The 6,417-nt window shown below is 45.7% G+C and overlaps 1 long non-coding RNA gene across 1 annotated transcript; it reads left to right on the forward strand.

The window, feature by feature from the left end:
• LOC143268416 (uncharacterized) lies at window positions 1–5,798 on the forward strand. The gene is made up of 2 exons (XR_013044292.1): window positions 1–84; window positions 177–5,798. It is a non-coding gene; the product is annotated as an uncharacterized LOC143268416 (long non-coding RNA).
• Window positions 5,799–6,417: the final 619 nt, after the last annotated feature.

Here is a 6,417-nt window from a genome sequence, read left to right on the forward strand (position 1 = left end):
GCCTGTAAACATTTCCGGGTCCTCCCCGTGTCCCCAGCTCAGCGAGGAGCTCCTCTGTCCGCCCCAGTTTACCCTCCGGAAGGGGTGAGAATCACTGGGATGGGAAAAGCAGAATTAGATCTCCCCGCAAAGCGTTGATTTGAGTTGGCAGGAGTCATTCCAAATGTTTCCTGCAGGGAGGACGGCAAGGCAGCCCGGCGGCCCCCGTGGAGCCAGGAGGACGGCAGCCAAGGATGCAGGCATGCAGATGGGAAGGATGTCCGTGGTGCCTGCCCGAGAGTGGCGGCAGCTTTGAGGTCCCACGGGTTAACTCCGGGGAGAAAACGAAAATGACTTACAGTAAGCCGCCAAGAAAACCCTTATTCCACGTGATTATCAGACTGTGCTTTTAGATTCAGTTTCGTTTTTTGTTTTTTGTCGTTGTTGTTTAGTTTTCTTTGTTTTTGTTTTTCGAGACAATGTTTCTCTGTGTAGCCCTGGCTGCCCCCAGAGAAACACCTGCTCTACCTCCCGAGTGCTGGGATTCAAGGTGTGCGCATCTGCCACCCGGCTTGAACTACCATTTTATTTATTTACATATTTATTTTAATTTTTGGTTTTTCGAGACAGGATTTCTTCTGTGTAGCCCTTGCTGTCCTGGAACTCGCTCTGTAGACCAAGCTGGCCTCGAATTCAGAGAACTGCCTGCTTCCCAGTGCTAGGATTAAGGACGTATGCCACCACCATGTCTGGCTTAGATTCAGTTTCTAATTATAAAGACTTTAATGGCACAAGCCACGATCTTAGTCAAGCACACACTAATTTTTATTTATTTATTTATTTATTTATTTATTTATTTATTTATTTATTTATTTATTTATTTATTTATTTATTTTTTGGTTTTTTGAGATAGGGTTTCTTTGGAGCCTGTCCTGGAACTCACTCTATAGCCCAGGCTGGCCTTGAACTCACAGAGATCCACCTGCCTCTGCCTCCCGAGTGCTGGGATTACAGGCATGCGCCACCACTGCCTGGCTAATTTTTTTTTTTTTAATGTTTTATCTAACAATCACTTTCACTGCTTCGTTTTAAAATACGGCTTCTAGTGTTCTCTTTCACCACAAAGCTGATACTTTTATAAGCAGCTAAGATATTGGTGGTGCAATTTATACTCACTCTATATAGTCTACAGACACAGTCTTACTGAGTTAAAAATCTCTCCCTTTCAACAGCCCACATCATAAGTTTACTAACAATTTAATGCACAAAATGTTTTTTTATCTCTACATGAAAGTTTTCAATGAAAATATAGGGTGCAGTTATTACAAACGTAAATATGTGACAAAAAATAAATATATGCACATGGGAATATAAAGGCTAGGGATACAAAGTACATGGATATTTAAATGCATAAGAATGAAGTTGGACCTTTAACCTACACTTTACTACAAAAATTAACCCAAGGTGGCCAGGTGTGGTGGTACACACTTCAATCCCAGCACTCCGGAGGGAGGCAGAGGCAGACAGATTTCTGTGAGTTCGAGACCAGCCTGGGTCTACAGAGCAAGTTCCAGGACAAACATGGCTATTACACAGAGAAATCCAGTCAAGAGAGAAAGAGAGAGAGAGAGAGAGAGAGAGAGAGAGAGAGAGAGAGAGAGAGAGAGAGAGAGCTCTTAGAAGGAAATTTCAGAAGAAATTTGGCACTAGGTTTGCTTAGGACACCTCAGATATGACATGAAAAGTATAGCCAAAAGAACTTCATCAAAATTAAAACTTTGTGCTAGTGAAGGCTTTTAATCTCAGCACTCAAGAGTACAGAAGCGGATGGATCTCTGTGAGTTGGAGGCCAGCCTGGTCTACAAAGTGAGTTCTAGGACAGCCAGGATTACATAGTGAGACTCCTATCTCAAAAAACAAAAGCAGACAAATAAAATGAAGACCTTAGGGCTGGGGCTGTAGCGCATGAAGCTCACACAGTGCATAAGATCCTGACGCTCCCCAGCAGCCCATGGTGAGACAGATGACCGGAGCCTTCCAAAGAGGCCACCAAGAGGCCTGCCACAGGACAGAAGAAGGTATTTGAGAATAATGCCTTTGACAAGGATGGCTGTGGTGGCACAGGCCTTGGATCCCAGCCTTGCGGGTGGGGGACACTCCACTGAGGTAGCTGGATCTCTGTGAGTTCCAGACTAGCCTGGTCCACCTAGCCAGCTCTAAGGATGCCGGGGCTATGTAGTGAGAGCGTGTTCTGAGGGAGGGAGAGAGAGAGAGGGAAAGAGAGAGAGAGAGAGTTGACACTTCCCTGTTTCTGTTCCAAAGGGGTAAGATCAGCCACCACATCATGGGACCAGACATACAAGTGGGAGTTAGGTAAGGGATTGTGTGTTTGTGTGGAGACAACGGGTGTTTTGTCTGCACTAGACAGGACTATTCTTCTGACTAGTCTTCCAGAAGCTTCAGGCCTCGGCTCCCTTTCTGCAGGATGCTGCGCCTTGGTTGGTGGAGATGGAGGTGGAAAGGAACTTGGCCGTCATATTTCAAATAATCCCCTTCAACTCTCAATCCAGAGACTGGTTGGCTGGGGGAAGGTGAAAGACAGAATTCTGCTTTCCATTCCCCTCATCTCCAGGCCCACTGAGCCAATTAGTTCCCGCCCAGGGTCAGATAGTGTGTGGACGCCCTAACCCCCTGGGCTTTACTTTTAAATGTTTAAAGACACCGCCAGCCGATTCGCTGTTCCTGGTGTGTACTAAGGTCTACTGTAGAATATCAACACTGGACAAAAAAAAAATTTTTTTGAGACAGGGATTTGCTACGTAATCTAACTTGGCTTTAAATTCTGTATGTAGCCTAGCCTGGCCTTCAAGTTATCATCCTTCTGGTACAGACTCCCTAGTGCTATGATTATAGATGCATACCACCTTACCGAGCCAGAAACACCGCCCCCAATATTACATCAAGAAGCCTTCCTCAAAGGATTAAAGGCACCCAAATCAGTTGTCCTGTCCATTTATACTCTGGATTGAAAGAGCTAAGTCATCTCAGTATTGAATTTATATACCACTTAGGACTTTCGCTCTGATTCCTTTATTAGTATTTTACTCATTTGTTCGAGACAGGGTCTCACAGTGTCGTCCCTGCTGACCTGGAACTGGCTGTGTTGGCCAGGCTGGCTTCGAACTCACAGAGACCCTCCTGTATCTGCCTCCCAAATGCTGGCATCAAAGGCATGAGTTCTTGTGCTCTGTCACAGTTTTATTTATTTTTGTTAATTATTATTATTGTGTGCATGTGTGTGTGAGTGTGGGTGCATGTGTGTGAGTGTGGGTATATGTGTGTGTGAGTGTGGGTATATGTGTGTGTGAGTGTGGGTGCATGTGTGTGAGTGTGGGTATATGTGTGTGTGAGTGTGGGTATATGTGTGTGTGAGTGTGGGTGCATGTGTGTGAGTGTGGGTATATGTGTGTGTGAGTGTGGGTATATGTGTGTGTGAGTGTGGGTGCATGTGTGTGAGTGTGGGTATATGTGTGTGTGAGTGTGGGTATATGTGTGTGTGAGTGTGGGTATATGTGTGTGTGAGTGTGGGTGCATGTGTGTGAGTGTGGGTATATGTGTGTGTGAGTGTGGGTATATGTGTGTGTGAGTGTGGGTGCATGTGTGTGAGTGTGGGTATATGTGTGTGTGAGTGTGGGTATATGTGTGTGTGAGTGTGGGTGCATGTGTGTGAGTGTGGGTATATGTGTGTGTGTGAGTGTGGGTATATGTGTGTGTGAGTGTGGGTGCATGTGTGTGAGTGTGGGTATATGTGTGTGTGAGTGTGGGTGCATGTGTGTGTGAGTGTGGGTGCATGTGTGTGTGAGTGTGGGTGCATGTGTGTGTGTGGGTATATGTGTGTGTGGGTGCATGTGTGTGTGTGGGTATATGTGTGTGTGAGTGTGGGTGCATGTGTGTATGAGTGTGGGTACATGTGTGTGAGTATGGGTGCATGTGTGTGTGAGTGTGGGTGCATGTGTGTGAGTGTGGGTATATGTGTGTGTGAGTGTGGGTGCATGTGTGTGAGTGTGGGTATATGTGTGTGTGTGAGTGTGGGTGCATGTGTGTGAGTGTGGGTATATGTGTGTGTGAGTGTGGGTGCATGTGTGTGAGTGTGGGTATATGTGTGTGTGAGTGTGGGTGCATGTGTGTGTGAGTGTGGGTGCATGTGTGTGAGTGTGGGTGCATGTGTGTGTGGGGGGTGCATGTGTGTGTGAGTGTGGGTGCATGTGTGTGTGAGTGTGGGTGCATGTGTGCTGTACCACCTGTGTGGAGGCCAGAGACAACTTTTGGGAGTTGATATTCTCCTTTCAGTGTAAGATCTGGGACTTGAACACAGGTCATCAGTTCTGGGCAGCAAGTGTTCCTGCCCACTGAGCTCGCTTGCCAGTAGGCATTCCTTTATTTATTTATTTATTTAGTTAGTTAGTTTAGTCTCTTTTTTTTTTGAGACAGGGTTTTACTCTGCCGCCCAGACTGATATGGACCTCATTATGTAGCTTGGGCTGAACTAGAATTTACTGCTTTTGGCTCAGCCTCCCGAGTGCTGGGAAAGCAGGCATGTGCCACAGTCCTGGCCTCCAGAACAATAATCTTATGCAAACTGTTACCACAGCTGATAAGGTGGCTCGGCCAGAAAAAGCGCTTGCCGGGAAGCCTGGTGACCTGAGTTCATTCGGGACCCACACTGCCGAATGTGAGAACTGACTCCTACAAGGCGACCTCTGACCTCCACACACGTGCTGGGCCGTGCACGCCCCCGCCTCCTCGACAGATACATGAAGAAAGGTAAAAAATCATTTCAAAAAAACGAAACTATCGATATGTTTGGCGAAAGGAAATGTGTTTAATAAGCACTAGATTGCAGTGGTAAAATATTTAAGTTAATGTCCTTTTGGGAAGTCAGGAAGTATTGCTCATGTCTTAGCTAGGGTTTCTGTTGCTGTGATGGCACACCGTGACCAAAGCAGGGTGGGACAGAAAGGGTTTATTTGGCTTACACTTCCACACTGTAGTCCATCCCTAAAGGAAGTCAGGACAGGAACTAAAAGTCCCCTCCTCTCAGATGACTTTAGCTCCCGTCAAGTTGACATAAAACTAGCCAGCAAAGTTCATTTATGTATCATGGCCATTTTTCCTTTGTTGGCTATTTACTGAAAAAAAAAAAAGAAAAAAAAAGAGGGGGGGTTACAGAGATTCCTTCTCTAGCAAACACTATAGAAACATGTTTAGGGGTTGTGGGTACAACCCAGCCTTACAGTGTGAGCTAAGCATGCGTGTTACACAACAGTTTCCTCTCAGTTTAGAACGATCCATGTTGGAGGGAAACTTATTAAGATAGGATGTTTTACAGGTAGGTGAAAGCAACAGTATGTTCTAAGGGAAGGTGAAATACACCAGAGAAGTCGATTCAGACAGGAAGTAAACAATTCAAAATAGCTCAGGAAGTCCCTGAAACTGACTGGATTCACTAGCCCGCCCGCGCCCCCCCCCCCGCCCCCCGGAATTGTAAAGAGAAGCAGGGTCTAACTGCCTGGAAGAAACAATGACCAGCTTAACTAACTAGAAGATGCTCAGACCAACTGAGCCACCTGGAAAGGACTCTCCAGTTTACTAAGCTACCTGCAGACTGCTGTGTGCTTCCGGTTTCCTGATGTTGTGAGCTGCAACCCATGCTGGGCCTTGGTGATGCAGCTGCCTTTGAGTCATTTCTACTCCTGTAAGTGACCCCTCCCCCACATTCCTGTAAGGAACCCAATAAAACTCATTGGTTTACTAAGTCAGACTTCAGTGTATACATATTTTGATCTGTCTGGGCTTCCTTTCTGGGTTGGGTAGGGCTGTGTGTGTGTGTGTGTGTGTGTGTGTGTGTGTGTGTATTTTGAGTCTCTTTAGGAAGAGTCTCTCACACAACAATGCAGGAGGCCCTGGGTTCAATCCCTAAGAAAAAAATAAAAAGAGTATTTTCACTAGAAATTACCAAAAGACTCACTTCTTATAATGAAGAGAAAGTATATAATCCCAGCACTAGGGAGATTGAGGCAGACATAGCTCTGTAGGTTCAAGGCTGGCCTGGGCTGTATATGGAGTTCCAGGACAGCCAGGCCTACAGAGAGAGAGAGAGAGAGAGAGAGAGAGAGAGAGAGAGAGAGAGAGAGAGAGAGAGAGAGAGAGAGAGAGAGAGAGAATGTCAAAAAAACAAAAACAAACCCAACAAAAGCAAAGTATATGTCAGGAAGTGTCAAAACATATCTGAAGTTTAAAAACTCACCTCCCAACAAATGGTACGACCTTGAGTAAGTCACTAATGATTGACTACTATTTCCTCTTCTACAGTCAAGGGGTGATAACTCATCCCTAACCTAGCTGAGATGGGAGATTACATATGAAAAACTAATGCAG

The sequence above is a fragment of the Peromyscus maniculatus genome, chromosome 14 (genome assembly GCF_049852395.1).
Source record: "Peromyscus maniculatus bairdii isolate BWxNUB_F1_BW_parent chromosome 14, HU_Pman_BW_mat_3.1, whole genome shotgun sequence".
NCBI lineage: Eukaryota > Metazoa > Chordata > Mammalia > Rodentia > Cricetidae > Peromyscus > Peromyscus maniculatus.